Consider the following 20,556-nt stretch of genomic DNA (forward strand, 5'->3'; position numbering starts at 1 on the left):
ATTTGTATGCCAGTTATCCAAATAAATGGATTGGAAGGGGAAGTATATTTTCATGGCCAGCTAGATCTCCAGACTTAACATGTCTGGACTTTTATCTGTGGGGGAGATTGAAGGACTTAGTGTACCAAACTCGACCAACTACGCGAGACGACATGAAACAGCGCATTATAAACGTAATAAATGGTATATCAACAGCTGAGATTGAAGCAGCTGTTATGTCTAAGCGGGAAAGATTACATCTTTGTGTGGACAACGATGGAAAACAATTTGAACATTTAATTGGACATTAAGTTTTAATGATCGAGATATTTGTATGATCTTTCACATATTTAATTTTAAGTTATAATAAAGGGTGAGTCAATACTATACTTACTTATGTTTATGCGTTTTTATTCATATCTCGAGTTCGATAAAAGCTATTAACATGCGGTTTGCGCCATTTTGTTAAAAATTTAATCCAGTTCCATTATAATTTATAATAAATAGGTGTTTCCATTAAACATTTTGAAGAAAAACAAATTTTAATTTTTTCTAATCGAAAGTACCCTCTACCCATCGTATAAACGTATGGTTTGAAGAACAAAATATGATTGATTCAGTAGATTGAAATGTCAGGTTGTAGTTCAGATTTCTTTTCTGGGTGGCGCTAGAAATTATCCTACCGGACAAACAATGTGAGTGGCCTTTTATACAGACACATTATAAAATATTTTAAACAATAAAATTTGTTTTTGCTTATCTGATGATAAAACTTCTTGAACAACCTATATCGAATAGCAAACGCCCAATGTCCAACCAAAATAAATGTAAATTGATAAATATATAAAATGTAACCCAGAATCATGGTAAAAACAAATGATTAAAACAGATTAGATAAACATAAATACCGCAAATTGAAAAATACAAATCGCACACTCGTTTTAATTAACATTCAAACTGAAAATCTCTTAGTAAATCCACTTATCCGCTTATTCTGGATCACAAACATGAAAATGATCTTCAAATCTCTTTGGCAAGACTGATTCGTGTCAGCAGAGATTTGAAATCACTGGTTAAAACTGAAATTCGCGTGGTTGATTTTTTTTTTCGAATATAATTTTTATTATGGCGAATATACATTATTCGACAGTTGAAGAACGCTTGTATGCTTCTGTTGGCGTTAAAATGAGACTGTTGCGTTTGTGTATATTTACCACACAGTTTTAACAGATATGTTTGCCGCAATATTAATATGCGTTTATACCTGGCAATATATTCAATTTTAATGCCAAAAACCAGGTACAATTTAGAATGTTGTGGGAGATTTGGTCTTAGCACAATAAACGAAAGAGGAGAAATGCTGATCCAATTCTGACAAGGACGGATATGGTTGTAACGAATACATTTTTTAAATTACATCCAATTAAGCTTTACATGGTAAGCGCACAGTAATACACCAGGCAAAATCATTCAAATTTATTTTATTGACATTACAATAATTATGGAAACAACAGCGTTTTTCAGCAAACATTCGGGAAAAAGTAAAAACAACATAGGAAAGTAAATAAAAGTTTGACGAAAATAGTTGGAAACACCACTGCGGTATAGAAGAACTTTGGAATGACATAAAGATATTTATTACCATATTTTCGCAAAGAGCCCAAAGCCCTTACTACTGGCGTAAGAATGCCGGAGTATCGGCTTGTTCAGAAGCTGGACCGGTAATGAATAATATTTGTCACACATCCATGCAATTTTAGTAGTAAAAATTCCCCCACGGGCTGAAATGGTTCCACTTAGCGGGTCATTATCACGCGATCTTAATCCGCGATATAATCACGCAATTTATGCTGAGTAAAACAAACATTAAATGAGGTGTCAATCAAAATCAATCATGTCCATAAAAATCAAAAAATGAGTTAGCAGCTGTTTCATAATATAAAGAGTGAATCCTATTCTATGGTGTTTTCGGTTTCGGTTAAAAAAATCATGTCCTGTTTAAAATGAATACACAATATTAGGTTCCCAAATCAAATGAAATCATGTCCACAGTTGGTTTCAATCATACCACCACATGTCCATTCAGCTAATAGGAGTGCCCCGATTTGGTCACGTGATTTGACCATGTCAACACATTGTCTGTGTTTTCCCTCTAGGTTATGTCGATAGCGAGTATTGAGTTTGTATTGCACTGTGGTTTAATTTTAATATTATTATAGTAGTTTTTATTAAATAAAATTGAAATTTTCCATGGATGAAGAAAACTTAGTGAGAGTGGGCGCTGCCAATGAAGGATCTCGTAAAAATAAAAAGACTGTGGATAAAAAAACTAGAGCCAAGCTTAAGCGATACAGTACTCCAGTGGGATGTCGTGTGTTTGTTCCATGTAAACACATGGACAAAGGTATGAAATGTGCATTAGTTAGGCCTATAGATGCTATTTTTGTTCGAAATATCCTCTACAAAATACCTGACAAAAACACGCAAGATAACACCATTGCCAGTTAGATAAATCAATGTAACATAAAGCGGCGAAGGCCTAGGCCTACCTCTGAAAAATCAAAGGCTAAAAGTTTTAGTGTACAATATTCTATACTTTCATCAACCGGTAAAGTTATACCTGTGTGTAGGAAACTTTTCATGCATATTACCATGGTGAAGGGAACAAGATTGACTAATATTTCTAAAAAGGTGAAAGAGGGAAAGGCTGTTAAGGATCAGAGGGGTGGCGATAGGAAGAGTCACAAATCTGCTGCGAACAAGGAATCAGTCCGCCTTTTTTTGAGAAATTTAAGAGGAAAAGAAAGCCACTATAATCGAAAAAAATCGAAAAGGATTTATCTTGGTGCAGACTTAAACATTAAGAAGTTGTGGCTAATATACAATGATTCTGTACTTGATAATCTTAAAGTTAAGAAGTCTATGTTTAGGAGAGTTTTCAATGAATTAAATATCGGATTTTCATCACCAGCTTCTGACGTTTGCAGTAGCAGTACATGCAATAAAATAGATCTTCAGCTGAAAATTGAGAAGGCTAAAGCTGTGAAAGACTTGGTAGTGGTCAACCAATTTATGATGGAGAAAAGAATACACAGATTAAGAGCTAATGCTTTTTATGGGCTCTTAAAGGAAAACAAAGAAAATGAGGTTACTTTCTGTTTTGATCTCCAGCAAATTCAAGCACTTCCCAAAACTCCTATTCAAGACGCGTTCTACAAAAGACAATTAAGTTTTTACTCTTTTTGCATTGTAGCATCAAACGCACAAAACCCCATATTTTACGTATGGACTGAAGAACGTGCAGGAAGGGGTGAGACCGAAGTTTCATCTGCACTTATAAATTTCTTGAACTCCGCTAATTTTTCAAATGTAACAAGACTGAATCTGTTCTGTGATGGGTGTGCCGGTCAAAACAAAAAAAATGCCGTTGTTCACACATTAGTGTATTACTTAGGATCAGTGCAAAATGCTTTAGAGGAGATTGTTCTAACATACCCTGTTCGCGGGCATAGCTTCCTCCCCGCTGATCGGGTGTTCGGAAGGGTTGAAAAGTTACTCAGGAAGCAGCCTACCATTGCAACAAAGGAAGAGTACTACAATGTATATAGTTCTGTTGGAGAAGTACGGAAACTTGGAGAGGATTGGGGATTGATTGATGCTAAAAGTTTGGCTACACGATTTAAAAACATTGAAATGATATCTGAAAAGAAGAGGATTTTTGTGAGCAAAGAGAAAGCTGTCAATCGCAATGGACAAGAACTTACTGTTATCAAAGTGAAATCGGCACAGAATTTTAGGTTTGAAAGTGATTTTGAAACCTACAACAAGCCTCAAAAAAAAGGCTGGCATTCTGCAAGGTCGTTCTCAACTCCTGTAGAGTCACTTCCACTGAGCAATATAGTGAAAGCAGCTAAGAAGAAGGACGTGGAGACGTTACTTGTGAAAATGTATGGTGATGACTGGCAGAAACATGACTTTTTATCTTGGTATAAGACCATAACAGTAGAAGTCCAGGACGACGAAATTGATGCTGACGAAGTGGACGAATCCTGTGATTGTCTAGAACCTGACATTGGACTACACATTTAAACATTTATATTTTGTGGAAAGTGTCGTTGGTAAATGTTAGCCATTTTTCAAGATATTTTTTGTAACGATACAATAGATATTTTAAGTAGTCTAAGAGTTTTTTTATCAACCCCTTCTATCAACGTCCATGAAGTCCAATCAAATAAGAACATGTCCTTTTTTTTTAAATGTATTTACAGGTTTATTTATACCTTCAGATTTGAAATATTTACTAAGAGTCAGTTAATTTCAATAAATAAAATGATATACGCTAATTTATCCGATTTTTCATGTAAGGTTATTTACTAATACGTTTTTTGCGATTTCCCTAAAACTTCTTAAGGTGGACATGATTGATTTTGATTGACACCTCCTCAAATGTTTATTCTTATTCAACACACTAAATATGTTTTCTCGTTTAAAATGAATGAAAATTAGTTTAGATAATAACACCAGACTAAGTGGACACAGCTTGAAAGTGAAGAAGGAATCCTTTGCATCGATAAGGCGACAACATTTTCTGTGTAATCGTTTTTTTAAGGTAAGGAACAGTCTCTCAATGGAAATTCTAACCTCTATAACTATAAGTGCATTTAAAAACCAACTAGACTACTATTTGTTTGTAAACTGAACAGTATTTCAAGTACAAGTCTATATTATATTTACGCAACTAATTATTTTGTAATATACTATTTCATTTTTCTAGTAAATGGGGTTATGGGTCTTATACGTTATGTGCTTATTAGGAATTGAATAGATTATAAAGTTATACAGGGTCGCATAAAAGTTACTGCTTTCTAAATTAAATAGAATTTGAAATACGTGAATTAAAACTTAATAGGTTTTTAAGAATCGTTACAAATTTGAACGAAACATTTCATTAAAATAATATATACTATCTTGCCTTTTCGTTCTTGTTTAAACATAAACTATAGAGTATAAATGTAAAGGTATAAAATGACTAGTTCAAATATGAAGTTAAATAATCAACTTTTATAAGTAGCGCTGTAGGACTTCCAGAGAAAGTTTAAGTCTAAATTACCACCGCTAAAATAGTTTCTACCATAAAATTACAAATATTATTTGAACTCTAACTTACTTAAAAGTTCCGTCATCATTTGCTAAACTTAACAATGTTCCACAACTATAACTTTATTTATTTAAACCGTAATTTTATTTCTTTGAAGTAAAAACATTTCCCAGCATCCTCATCGTCTACAAAATGCATTCCAACATAGCTAGAGCACTGAATTTCAATTACGACAACAGTTCGTCTAATCCAGTCACATTAACATCACGACGATAATTCCCTCAGAGTAATTTTATGAAATTTGGGTGGCATAGACAATAGGTATGCAGGAAGACACATATGGCACGTAGACATGAAGGAAGATCCAATAGGAGACAGACGTTGGCTCGACTGGCTGCCTTCAGAACACAATTTCGTCGTTCTGAAATCGCAGTGTTACGGATCCCATAAATCCCCTTAAACACGTGTCTTTTGTACATAAATTCTCCAGGAGCGCGCTGCAGTGTCGCTTTGTTACAATCGATGCAGTGGCGGCGAAGACGAACGTGATTTCATCATAATTCATACCTGCTCTCTTAGTTAAGATACAAATGTAACCACAGTTATAAGCAAAAACTTCGTAGTGGGTTTATGAATTTTTAAGATGCAGGCAGATACTAGATAACATTTGATTGATGTATATTTATAAATTTCATTCTGCTTTTATTATTTTATTTTATTTTGTGTATGTCAAAATCAAAAGAACTATGATTAAGAATAAATCTAGCAAAAACCAAATATCTAACAAACGTTTCTTTAGATATAACTGAAGATATAGCTCTCGAAAATAGTAATAGAGAAAACATTGAGTAGTGTATGTACTTACAACAAAAAATTTAACTATCAAAGCTTAATCTAAAGGCTAATTTGAATAAAAGATGATCCTTAGCATGGGTAGAATTTGGAAGATTACAAACAGTATTTAAATCAAACTTACCAACTACTTTAAAGACAAAAACTTTTGATCGGTACGTATTGCTGGTTCTGGCTTAAACATGGCTTAAACAAGCTCAGCGATAGCGAATTCAATGGAGAAATAATAGGACGATTAAAAGAATCAGATATAATCCAAAAGATTGCCATGTTAAAATGGAACTGAGCGGAACACATAGGAAGAATGGAAGGCAACTGTTGGACGAAGCGAATTATTCAACGGCGACCAAGAGCAAATAAGAGAAGTAGAGGTAGACCTAAAACCTCAAACATTAATGTTTGTAGTTTAATAACGATTTTCGAACTGGAAATTGAAACGTCAATAAACTTATTTTAAACTTCAATTGTAGCTTATTCCTATTAAAATAGTAAATATTTATACCCAATTACCCGGTACTGAATCGACAAATCCTTCGTTTTTGTTTTATGTTAGCCCTCGAAGCTATTGTATCAACTACTGTAAAATGGGGTGAGATTGATCTCCCGGGGTGACATTGATCATTTGTCGTTGTATCACATATATGTAGATACAACCGGCAACAATGTAAAATTGTTTCTGGGCGTGGCACTATTCATTTCTTGGATCTTGACTATGATTAGTTCACGTCGTTGTTAGTTTGCAATTGGCATTGGGAAGAAGTTATGTGGCTTTGAAATTAACCATAATTTTTGGCCTATTTTTATAGTTTGTGTACTTTTGATGGTAGAGAAAGAACAGAGGTAAGTTCGCTATTTCTAGTGTTATAAAATTATTTTTTATGGTTCTTTAATAATATTTTAAAGAATCTAGCATTTTAACTAACGCTAGCTTTTTTAAGATGGCGGATAATATTGAATGGGTGACATTGATCAAGTGATCAATCTAACCCCACGTTACGTACGTTCCAGAAATTAGTTTATAATTTTTGTTACAGATTTAAGAAGATCAATCAAAATGGGAAGAACGTACAAAAGACAATTAGGCAGTAGAATGTATGGCAATTTTAATGAAGAACAAGTTAATCAGGCGTTGCACGATGTATTGAAAAACGGATTCTTCTTCTTCTGGTTCCTATCCGTTTCGGATGTTGGAAATCATATTGGCAATCATGACCTTGCTCGCTGCGGCTCGAAACAGCTCCGTTGAGGTTTTCTTAAACCATGTTCTTAAATACCGCAGCCATGATATTCTCCTTCTACCGGGTCCTCGCTTACCTTTGACTTTACCTTGCAATATAGACTGCAGCAGGGAGTAACGGTGCTGATTTCTCATAACGTGTCCCAGATATTGCAATTTTAGGCGTTTGATCGTAAACACAATCTCTGGTTCCTTCTTCATTTTTTCTAGAACTTCCTTGTTCGTGATCCTTGCTATCCATGATATTCTCAGCATTCTTCTATAAAGCCACATCTCAAATGCTGCAAGTCAAGTCCGTCAAAAACGGATTATCGCTAAGAAAAGCCGCAAAAAAATACAAGTTGTCTGGTTCTCGGAAAAAGACGGAATTTCGCTATGTCTGTCAGGTAAAAGGAGTTTTAGAAGGAGAAGAAATCAAAGTTCAAGGCCTTAAATCAGCAGGATCGAGGAAGATTTTCAAAATAAGTGAAAATGACATATCCACTGTTCCCTTCAAACCAGATCTGACACTTGAGACGATTTCTGATAGGATACAAAAATATCATTTTCGCGGAGAAATTAATATAAAAAAATGTTAAATCAAATTATCTTTTTTTATAAATTGTTCTAAATTACATTTTTAGTTGTTAAAATATGTTTTTTTGGACAAATAAAGAATAGTATAATAAAAATAGTGTGATCATTCTTAACCCGCATAATCAATCTCACCCCTTTGTAATAATTCGAAAAACTGTCTGACCGAATTAGTCAGGGTTAAGACTGATCATATTCTATTTAAAAGCAATACTGTTTCATGCTATAAAATCGTCATGATCAATCTCACCCCAGTACGGGTCTAAGATTGATCACCCTTTTTTTATGAGATAAGTGGATTTTCTTTATAATATAAAGAAAACTAGTGTTAAATCACTACTCTTTAGATATTAATATAACAAGTGAAGTGTTTAAATGTAGAACAGTCACAAAAAAGTTTAAAATATAAATCAAATAAAGTTAAAATTGATCAATCTCACCCCATTTTACGGTACGTGAATCTCATAGTACAGGGAGGATACAAAGATAGATACACATTTTGGATTTATAATGAGGTGCTGTGCTATCAAACTCAAGAGGACAGAATATAAAATAGTAATGAGATTCCTGCTAGGATTGTAGGTTAAAAAGTTCCGTGAAGGAAAAGTTTTTAAGTCATATTCGTTTGAGGTTCGAGAAGTCAAGTTCGATTTACGAATGTGATTTACATAGAGAAACGTTTTTTTTTTCTACTCCGGCGATAAAGGCTGAAAGCCAAAATGTCAAGTAGTATTTTTAAAGAAAAGTATGCATTAGTCATCACGAAGAATAAAAAAAAGGAATAAAAATTAAGTGTGAAGGCATAATGTAAGTTTTTTATCGTGTTTTATTCTACTAAAGCAAATTCAACTAAGCTAAATATTTGCCATAGAGATAAATGTAAGAAACATTTTTTATTATCTTTTTTTCGACATACCATGTATGGTGCCAGTAAAGTATTAAGGATTTTCAGTGCTTTGGCCAAGGTAAATTCTAACATTGACTATTGAGAGCATTTTGAAATTCAATATTTTATCAGTTCATTAAGAGATATAAAATTTAAATTTTTATAAAAATATACATTTTAAATGTATCATTTTGTAATGGACATTTCGGTTTTTGTTAAACGCAATTTAATATTATGTTCAGTTAATTGCCATAATGAGTTTGTGATTCAGCAATAACGTCATACTAAAGCTTTTACCTTATTAGTTACCACGAAAGGAACGGCTAGGATAACGAGGTTTGGATTCGTCTGCCAGATAAGGAAAATAAGTATTGGTTTTCTAGCTATCTTCTTTTGTATATATTTTATAGTTAAGTTGTTCATTTAATTAACTAATTGCATGGATTGATTCCCCAACAGCATCTACTACAATATTACTACTTCCAATAATTTATTGGACTTTTCTGATATATATTTTCCTTATAATGTGATGAAAAATGTCAAAAAATTTAAAAACCGTATATAAATAACCCATTAAGGGTGTTAAATTTCGTTTTCCTCAAAAGAAAATGCGGCGACACAAAGTAGAATGTAATTTTCGGTTCAGATGTTTGGAAAGTGTTGCGTAATGTAAAGGATTAATTGTGGTCTTCAACCCTAATTCGCCCTTTTATTTTTCTCCCTGTGAAATTATAGAGTCAGACTTAATTAAGAACAGACATTTTTACCGCAAATTAAATTCAAGAAAATTAAACAGGACCCCTAACCAACGTTGTTCTGAGTCGGTAAAGACACTTTGTGGGTAATTTATTTAATAAAATATCTCTTTAGGCCTGTTAAAATCAATTTAAATTGGATATTTTTCTCAGTTTTGAATGTACTTAACCTTTTTTTTATCTTACAGATGAAATCCCTCAGCGAGATGAACCAAGATGGTTTCTGACTGACATTCTGGAAGTATAGAAAATTGTTTGCACCATGGCTGTTTACCTACTTCTGGAATGGGTTTCTAACAGTCCCGACTTGTCGCCGATAAAGATTTTTATGGCGCGAAATGCAAAAAGCTTTGAGAAAACATCCTGCCAGGTCTGTCAACGAATTGAAGGAAAAATTGCAAGACATATGGGATTCGTTTACATTAGAATTTTCTCAGAACGTGGTAAAAACTATGCCTCGAAGAATTGTGGATGTCATTAAAATAAAGGGGATGTAACTGGCCTTTTATTTGTGTTCTCTAAAATTTAATTTTCTTATCAATCTAAGGTTGGGCTAACTGATATGGGAAGGGGCTCATATATGCATATTTTTCACATTTTCTTCGTGTGTATTAATAATTTATGCCGTTATTTCATAACATACTCAAAACCAGCAATCGAATTCTCATACTCATCTGTTATTAAGGCTACATAAATCCAGATAATTTATTCATGTCCTGCGATGGTCAAGGTATAATTGTCTACTTTTTGTCTTGTTTTGGAAAGAACCATGAAGGAATAGAAGGAAATCAAAATGGACTGGACATACACTAAGGAAGGACCAAAATAATATAACCAAACAGGCACTCGAATACCGACCAGAATTGGCCTGAGATGGAGAGAGGTCAAACAGAGTGCGATAAATAGAGAGGAATGGACAAGACTTGTAGAGGAAATTTTAAAGGAATAATTCCAGCCAATCAGCCATCTTTCACTTCTGGTTAATAAATGCAACGACGTCGAATACTCCATAAGGAGAAAGGGCTGTAGAAAGAGTTGATATTGTCATACTTTTACATTTTCTTTTCCGTGATTATAGAGTGTGTCCCAGAAAGATTTTTTACAGATTCGGAGATGTATGGCATTTTTGTAGTAAGCCTTCGGTGATCTTTTGAATAAATATTTTTAAATATTTATTGCCGAATTTTCACCAAATTGTTTCATTCTCTTAAACTTCGTTCTTACAGATCAATTTCAAAACTTTGATTTATTAACTTTTGCTCTTATTTTTTTTTGGTTCAATTTACGTCTTGATTTCTAACAATAAAGTTTATATCCTCTCATACAGCCGTATAGATTTTTCGCATCCTCATCAGCAAATCCGCTATGAAAAATATTGGATTGAATTGTGAGTTTATCGAAAGACAGCGAACAAACTTTGGAAATACAATATCGAGCAATTGCAGCAACTATACACGTAACGAATATCTGCAAGAGATATAAGCACATCTTGCTCGCTTCTCTTATTGACCCCGTTTCCGAATAGAAGCGTTTGTTTTATTGTTTTAAACAAAAGTTTACAAGCAAATCTGATTATTTACATGACTTTTGGAATTTATTTTTACAAAGTTTGGAAGTTTTTCATAAATCTTAAATATTGAAGTAATCAACATTTCTTTTGTTACTCTCTCCGATATATTTTTATTGAGTTTATTTTTTTTAACTGCATCCAGTACACGTTTTTCTTTGTAATCCATTGTCACTTATGGCTCCATATATTCATCTTTAAAATTTTACGTTCAAAAGTTTCCAGTAGACTCTTATTTTTTGAGTAAATCTCTGAGCCATATGTTAAAATTGATTTATCAGTGTTTTATACATTTTAGTTTTAATAGAACAAATTAAAATCTGTGTACCCAAGCTTAAACAAGCCATTCAGAGCGATGCTGGGAGTATTTATATTCCACTATGCATCAACAATTTACCCATATAGATCACCATTCTTTTTCTTTTTCAGAAAAATGATGGTGAAAAAAAAATGATAGTGAATTATATGTAAATTGTTGATGCATAGTGGAATGTAAATATTCCCACCATCACTCTGAATGACTTGTTTAAGCTTGGGTATACAGTTAACTTTAATCGCTATCGACATTCACTTCATCTTTCCTCGTTAGAGGTCGCTAAAAGCATACTCTGGTAATTATTTTCCTATAATTGCCATACTTGCCTACTTTGGCCGGCCAATCACAGCGCTCGTTATTTACTACGCTGTCATTGGCCTTTCGGCGGAAGATTGCTGCAAATTCTCAAACACTAAGTGTATAAAAGAGCAGCACATCTTTCGATCGGGATCCAGTCGTCATATACTACTAGCCCCGCTAGACCTTGTTGGCCTGGTGTGCTACCACGCTACTTTGAGTTTTATTATTTATCCAATAACCTGATATCGTCGAAGACGTCGAATACAAGAAGACTTCATCCAATTTAGAAGTTAAACCTACAGAGCACGATAACCGGCTTGTCGACCACGAACGCTCCCTGGCAGTAGAACACGACTTTTTGAAATAGAAAAGACTATTTTAAATTCTGTCGAACTGACCACAGCGTTCTTTGGGACCTGTCACGGTAAAGAGCGAATAAAAGCCCCGACGGGGACTTATAATTGCTTTTCCGATCAGGGTCGAGCTGCGATAGCGCTTCGTCACCAGAAACCTTATGCAAATAGTAACTATCGAAAATACTGTTTACGAAAGGTAGTGACACGAAGCGACGAACAATAGGAAGAGTCGACACGGCTGGCATTCTTGTGCCTCTCTCAAGAAGATGGAACGCTACTACAAGAAGTGAGAAGGCCGGCATCTCTGTGAAATTTGAGACATACACCACGCATCAGAATTCTAACACACATATTAAGTCATTGTAAGACTACTGTCTGTAAGAAAGCCCGAACTGTTAAGGAATTCTGATTGCCGGTGTCCCCTCACCTGCCACAGAGGCCCGGCGAAGCTTCTCACACGTGGAGGCCGGAATCACGATTAACTCCACGAAAATGAGGATGCACTCTCGAAACTTGAGATCCTCTTAGAGAGTGGCGGTCGTAGAGCGTCCAGAGACTCCAGAAAACCAGGAGGACGCTATGACCCCACGTTGGGCGCCATATCACCAAATGGGACGTAAGGGCTTGAAGAATCACTGCCACTTAACACTCCCACGGTGCCTTTCAGAGGGACTTCGACCAGTCAATTCGAAGTCCACACTGCGTAAATTCCATTATCGATGGATTTGTGGTTTTTCTTACACCAGGAATTAAATAAAACAAGATTTTGAAATGTCGAAACTATCCAGCCACAGTGTCAAAAAGAGTAGAGCGGAGCAGAGCCCCGAAATCGGACTCCCAGGGTGCAGAGACCCTATCTGGGAGCCGAGACCAGACTGAGGCTGAGAGCAGAAAATGTCACATATTTATAAGTATATTAGTGTTTATATAGCATTTTCAGATCTCTCGGCCATCAGGGTGCGTATTAGTCCACGACTTATGCACCAGGATAGCGCGTTTGGATTTAGTGATCACGGATGGTAAAAAAAAAAATAATGATGATTTATATGCGTAAATTGTTGATGCATAGTGGAAGATAAATATTCTCAGCATCGCTCTAAATAGCTTGCTTAAGCTTGAATATACAGTTTAGTTTAATCGCTATCGACATTCACTTCATCTTCCCTCGTTAGAGGTCGCTAAAAGCATACTCTGGTAATTATTTTCCTATAATTGCCATACCTGCCGGTGCGTTTGGATTTGGTTTTAGTCATCTTAAAAGTCTATCTGATGACGGGTAGACCCAGAAACACGTGTAAGAGAATGGTAAGAGACTCGAATTAAATCCTAACACAACCGTCTGTATATATTTAAATTAATATCTGTTAGCAAGGAAGATTCGTCTCTTGATTTCTTTAATTATATCATTTTCTGTATCGAGAAGATTGTCCAGATATACAAATTTTTGAACAGCTTCGATAGGTTGTTCATTTTAATGAAGTTTTGCTTCCTAATATTGTTTAAAAGCTATTGTCTTGTGACATCTTAATGCAATTTACTATTTTTATTGCGAATCTTCTTCTTTAGGTACCGCCTCCTCTAAGAAGGTTGGTAATCATCACAGCTATTTTCACTTTTGAAATTGCAGCTCTGAACAAGTCGACGGAACTGCAATTATACCACTTTCTCAGATTGTTGAGCCAGGAGATGCGTCTTCTTCCAATACTTCGTTTTCCCTGTATTTTTCCCTGCATTATGGTTTGTAGCAACACATATTTATCCCATCTCATAACGTGGCCGAGATATTGTAACTTTCTTATCTTAATCCTATTCATGATTTCCATTTCCTTTGTCATCTTTCTGAGGACCTCAACATTTGTTATTCGGTCTACCCAACTTATTTGTTATTGTGAACACAATTTTACTTTAAAACAAGTATATATGACATTTTGATTTCCACTCCAAAAATCAAAACCTTATTTGGATCGAAAAATATATAACCAACAAGTTGTTAGCGGGATACATTTTTCAAAAATATTGCACTGTATTAAAGTTTAGATTGAACCAAACATTGATACAGAATAATAAGTATGTTAATTATTTGACATTTAACATTTTGCATTCCTTTCTTAATACAAGTAAAGATAAGACGAAGAAAAAAATATTTATTATACATACCCTAGATGATTTCCAACTTTCGGAACGAAGGTGACACCTGAAACAGAAATAAAAATGTTATGATTGTACATTAGTTACAGATTATTTATAGAATATTTGCAGTGACTTGACAATTTCGATTATCAAAGTGGACTTTGTTTAAGCAGACTTTTCCCATTTAGGTTTATGAAGGAAATATAAAATTTTTTCTTATACTAGTGCAGGAAATACTACTATATACTGCAATACTAATGCAGAAAAATCATAGAGGTTTATTTAATAAAAGGGAAAGAGATAAAGGGCACCAAAAACTATAAATTTAATTAATCGTTCTCTTAGTTCTTTTAAGTAAAACATTTCTGAAGAAATACAATAGAGGAAATGTAGAAACAATTCCTTTCTAAAGCTCTAATAATGCGCTTGATTTTACTTTTTCGTCGCAGAGTTCCCTTTTTATAAATTAGTAATCTGCAACGTAATTAATGATGCCGAATCACGTCGACGAGACTCTCCTATAATTTTACTAAACGAGAAACAACTCTTTTGGGGCTTTCGCTAATGACGTTTTTTGGTAAGCCAGTTTGGCGACACTTTTTAACTACAAACGGAAATACAGGGTTATAGTTAAAAGTTCAAGCAAAGAGGAATAAAAGGTCGCCTTTGGCAAAAGTCGCTTTTGGACATACAATTTGGGAGTAAAATACAAATAGTCTTCTTCTATTTGTTGTCTTCACCTCAGTTTAGGACTGCCTCTGGTTCTTTTACCTGGTGGTATCCATTCCGTTAAAACTCTTAACGGATTTGTCTTCTCTCTTCTCATTATGTGTCCATACCACCTAATTCTCTGTGTATTTATTGCTTTATGTTCTCTTGACCCATCCATTCTTGTATTTTGTGATTCATCTACTGTCTTGCTTCCACTTCGTTTTCATTCTTTGGTCCCAGTATTTTCCACTCAAAAACTTTCAGTTGCTCTTCTTCTCTTACTGTTAATGTAAATCTCTCTGCAGGATATAATACTAAAGTTAATATTCCTCCCTTTTGCAAAATATTCAATAATAAACCTGGTAGAAACCTCAAGAAAACTTGAAAATACAAAAAAAAGTCAGCCTTTAGTCGATGTAATGGACATCTTTAGCATATATTTTTAAATCGTTGTACAATGAACAGAAAATCTTGAAAAAAAGATTAATGAAAGCCGATTTTCCGATTATATGCAGTAAAATTTGCTTGACTGTTTTACAATATTTATGTTCAACCATGATTGGGTTTCCTATATAAGTTAAATTATTCAAATTGAATAGCATGACTATGCTTATACGCACATTACAATGTAGTTTGAAGTATGTTATTAGTGTAATCCTGTTGTCAATATGGAAATCGGGAATCAGGAATTATACAGAAAGGCACAATATGAACTGAAACTGATTAGAATGTTGGTTAAAGGAATATGAATTATAAACACGCCTCACAAATACAAATCTTCCTCAAATAAGTGCAGTTAAACCAAGCTCTCAAATTGTTTAACCAGGAGATGCGTCTTCTTCCGCGACTCCTTCTACCCTGTATTCTTCCTTGTATTATTAATTGCAGCAAGTTATAACGCTCGTCCCTCATGACATGTCCCAGATATTGCAGTTTTTTGACTTTAATTGTATTTAAAACCTCTTTATCTTTTCCCATTCTTCTCAATACCTCGACATTCGTGACTCTATCCACCCAACTTATTCTTAATATCCTTCTGTAGGCCCATAACTCGAAGGCTTCTAATCTGTCCGAAACATCTTTCTTTAATGTCCAAGCCTCTAACCCATAAAATAATACGGAGAACACGTAGCATCTCAGAAGTCTTATCTTTAAAGAAATTGAAATGTCCCTGCTGCAGAGTACTTTTTTCAATTTGTTGAAAGAATTTCTTGCCTGTCCTATTCTTGCCTTAATCTCTTCTGTGTACTCATTATTTTCGTTAATTATTGTACCCAGATATTTATATTTTTCAACTTTTTTAATTTGTTCTCCATGTATTGTTATGTTTTCTTGGCGCTGTTGGGCTTTTGTAATTACCATAAATTGTGTCTGTTTTGTCTTTAGGGACAGTCCGTTTTCTTCACTGACTTCTACCACTCTGTCAACCATTTGTTGTAAATCCTCAAGACATTCCCCTAATAAAATAGTGTCGTCGGCAAACCGTATATTATTGATTGGTCGGTCATTTACTTTTATTCCCATATTCTTCCATTTCTTCTAGTGCTTCCTGGATTATTTCCTCTGAATACAAATTGAACAAAGTAGGAGACAGCACACAGCCCTGCCTGACGCCCCTCTCAATCTGTATTTTATTTGAAAAGACGTTGTTCTCTTTTACCACACCGATCCGACTATAATAGATAGCACTAATGATCCGGATGTCTCTCATATCCAAGTTTTTCTTTTCAAGTAATTCGATAAGACGGTTATGTCTGACCTTATCGAAGGCTTTGTTGTAATCCAAGAAACACATATATACTGGCTGATTAACATCCATGCACCTTTGCACAAGTACATTCACAGCGAACAGGGCTTTCCTCGTTCTCAGTGCATTTCTAAATCCAAATTGTGTGTCACTTACGTCCTGCTCAAGTTTGTTGTGTATTCTCCGGTGTATAATTTTTAAAAATATTTTGAGCGTAAGACTCATTAAACTTGTTATCCGGTGGTCTTGACATTCTTTTGCATTTGTTTTTTTTTGGTAGTGTTATGAATGTTGACATCGGCCAATCTCTGGGAATGATTCCTGTACTGTATATTGAATAAGTCGACCAATATTCCAATTTGCTGTTCTTCTATTAACCGTATTATGTCTACAGGTATTTCGTCATGACCTGTTGCCTTGTTGTTCTTTGTTCGCTTTATCGCCTCTAATACCTCCTCTACTGTTATGTCTGGGCCGCTGTGGGACTTTTCCTGCTCTAGTACTATCTCAGTCCGTTCGTCTTTATTGTATGTTTATTTTTTTCTTAATATTAGTGCCTGTTATTTCCCCAATTTTTTTATGAAGGTTTAAGTTATCATGTTTCTCTACCAACTGTTCAATCTCTTCGCATCTCTCACTATACCATCCTTTGCATCTCTGATCTTTCTCCTTATTTCTGTGTATATAATATTATACATGTTTTTGTCTTTGGTATACTTTGGTAACATATGGATATAGGGGATATTATTGCACTCTGTAAAAGTGCTATAGTGTAGGGCTCTGTAGATTAATTTGGTTCGTAGTAGAACATGTATATCCATACGGCGATATCATGGTGAGCCATTTAAAAAAAAATTCCCAGAATAATGTAAACAGCTCAAGGTCGACGTTCAGTCTGGTGGCAACCCAACGCAGTGACAAGATATTTATATAGTACACTCCACAAGGAATCTAAGTTCCTGTAGTTGGCTGTATACCATATATAACAAAAAATTTTATTAAAAATCTTTTATAAAAGGTATATAATTTAAAAATAGCCCGATTGGGTTTTTAAGTTAAATACCTTTTATAAAGGATTTTTAATAATTTTTTTTATTTAGTACACGTTTAGAGTTTGCTGAGAGAGCACCAGTTCTTTTTCTTGCCTATTAGGTACGTGATTGTGTTTTATATTAGTAAAAATGGATTCGGATCTCGAGAGTGAAAGTGATTCGAGTTATGAAATGTAGACAATTCAGAACACAGTCCTTCATAAAGATGTTTCAGCATACGTTTGGCATCATCAGAGAGATATTGAAAATGTCCTTTACATTTTACTACACAGCTTTGTAAATCTTCCAATTGATGGGAGAGTTCCACTGGCTCTTCGGCTGCAGAATTATTATCACACTACGGACGCCACATTTTAAAAGTATCTTCGAAAACTTGTAAAAGAAGTAGAGAAAGATCACAACCAAACTCAATTTCAGTTCACTATTTGAATTTAACTGAACGCTGTAGCAGTTATGGTTATATTAAAAATATTCTTTGGTATCACGAAGACTCTGCAAAAGGTTCGAGAACGGTTCTATTGGGTGAACTGTAAAGATGATGTAAGAAGATGGTGCCGGAAATGTGAACTGTGTGCAACCAGTAATGGTCCAGTTGGTAAAAAGAGAGCGCCCATGAGACAGTACAATGTTGGTAGTCCTATGGAAAGAGTAGCAATCGACATTGCAGGTTCACTTCCAGAGACAAATGATGAAAATAAATATATCCTGGTAGCCATGGATTATTTTACGAAATGGACTGAGGCCTATGCGATACCAAATCAAGAAGCTGCTACCGTTGCAGAGGTACTTGTTAAAGAATGCTTTAGCCGATTTGGTGTTCCCTTGGAGATCCACTCCGACCAAGGGCGAAACTTCCGATTCAACTCTTTTCCAAAACGTTTGTAAATTAATTGGTGTCAATAAGACCAGAACGACACCCCTACATCCTCAATCGGATGAAATGGTCGAGAGAATGAACCGAACAATGGGTAAACACCTGTCCAAAGTTGTATCAGAACATCAAAGAGATTGGGACCAGCACATTCATTTATTCCTAATGGCCTACCGCTCGGCCGTGAATGAAACTACAGGCCAGACTCCAACCTGCCTGATGTTAGGTCGTGAAGTTCGTTTGCCCTGTGACCTAGAGTTTGGCTGCAGACCTTCCGAAGAACATGTTGCAAGCGAAGATTATGTCGACCGCCTGAAGTTAAGAATGAACAACATTCATGAACTTGCCCGACAACACATCCAGATAGCCAGTGACAGAAAGAAATATCAATATGATTCTCGATGCAAGAGTGAAAGCTATGAAATAGGTGATCTTGTTTGGCTTTATAATCCACAACGTCGTCGAGGCTTGTCTCCCAAACTGCAAAGACAATGGGAAGGTCCGTATGAAATTAAAAAGAGAATAAATGACGTAATATACCGAATTAAGAAGTTGCCGAAAGGTAAACCAAAAATAGTTTACATAAATCGTCTTGCACCATATGCTGGCTCAAATGAAACAGAAGAAGCACGAACCCTTCAACATGAGATCAAAGATGACCGGCGACCAAGCTTTAATAAATTTATGTCAAATTACGCAGGGAGAAAGAGTGCTAGATTCGGCGTGACCACAGAAATTCAGCAGGATCTTTTTAGTGTTCCGCATAACGTCTCTCTAGTCCACTGTGTTGCCCAAGATCTTGAGATGACTAAAGGAATCTCATCCGTATTTTATAAGAAATTCGGTCGTTTGGACGAGTTAAAAAACCAGCAGCCTAAAGTTGGAAGAGTACTGAGATTAGAAGATGGTCCTCGATCTTTGCTGTATATGGTGACCACGAAGTCGTACACAGGCAGGACAAACTACGAGGATATATGGAGTGCTCTAACTAATTTGAAGAAAATCGTGTGCAATTATGACATCAAGAATTTGGCCTTACCCAAGATAGGCCATGCACTAGAAAATCTGGATTGGAAGATTATCAGAAGCATGCTTGAAGTGATCTTCCGAGAGACCGGCGTACGAATTACTGTGTGTTGTATTAACCCGAAGAGATCGTGTCTTTCAAAGTCTGTAGACTGTTATTTCTTCTCGAGGGGTTCATGCAGAGCTGTAGAGTCCTGTAGATTCCGCCATTCTGGGCCTACATATAGAGTTACTGATCGGGACGCTCAGATTTAAGAGGGGAGCAGTGTTACGAACACGCTTTCGGCATGGCTCATATAACGGTTACAACTCTAAAAAGGCATCAAGCACATTCGCGATCTATCGAGTAAGAGACAGAACAACAGGTCACGTAGGCGAATTAGAGGTGGGACAACTCCCGAATGTTCTCGAACTTAATACTTTTGGTATATATATGACGCGATGTTAGAAGTAGAGTTTAGTTGATAAGAGAGTACCGAACTGTAAACTTATAAATAAATATATTTATATAAATTCGAACCGCTCGTTTTATTTAATCTCGCTACAATATTCTTGTTTCGGAAAATCTGATTTCGCTGTTTTAAAAGTAAAATATTATACCATAGCTACCCAAGTGCAAAACACTGGACAGGGCGAAACGTGAGTTGTTCTAATAAACTATTTTATGGTTTCGGTCGCTCAGGTAAATATTGTTATATCTTACTCGAAGGCTGGAAGGATTCATAAGTCTGCCGATAAAAGATGATTTGTCATAACAGCGATATCCGATGTTTTGATTGGCTCTTGGTCCACGTGGACTGATCAACAGTTCGATGAAAACTTTAACTGGGTGACTGCCCATATTTTCAAACATAATACCAGGCACATATGAATGTAAATATCGATGAGAATATTAAAACTTTATATTATTGTAACGAACACGTTTATTTCGACGTTCCTCATATAACGGTTGCATCTCAAGACGATGATGTGTGTTCGGGAATGTTCCTGATTTATCTACCGTCTGACACGATCTAGGCGCTCATACAACGGAGAATAGAGGTGGACTATTCCAGATTATTCTAGTAAATCATAACTTGTAGGTATATATATGCAGCGCT

The 20,556-nt window shown here is 35.2% G+C and overlaps 1 protein-coding gene across 4 annotated transcripts in view; it reads right to left on the reverse strand.

The window, feature by feature from the left end:
- Positions 1-20,556, reverse strand: part of Cad87A (cadherin 87A) — a 722,801-nt gene that overhangs the window by 192,936 nt on the left and 509,309 nt on the right. For all 4 annotated transcript variants that reach the window (XM_072528743.1, XM_072528744.1, XM_072528741.1 and 1 more), the window contains one exon: positions 14,077-14,113. The gene's annotated coding sequence lies outside the window, so the exon portion shown is untranslated. The remainder of the gene's footprint in view (positions 1-14,076; positions 14,114-20,556) is intronic.

The sequence above is a fragment of the Diabrotica undecimpunctata genome, chromosome 4 (genome assembly GCF_040954645.1).
Source record: "Diabrotica undecimpunctata isolate CICGRU chromosome 4, icDiaUnde3, whole genome shotgun sequence".
Classification (NCBI taxonomy): Eukaryota; Metazoa; Arthropoda; class Insecta; order Coleoptera; family Chrysomelidae; genus Diabrotica; species Diabrotica undecimpunctata.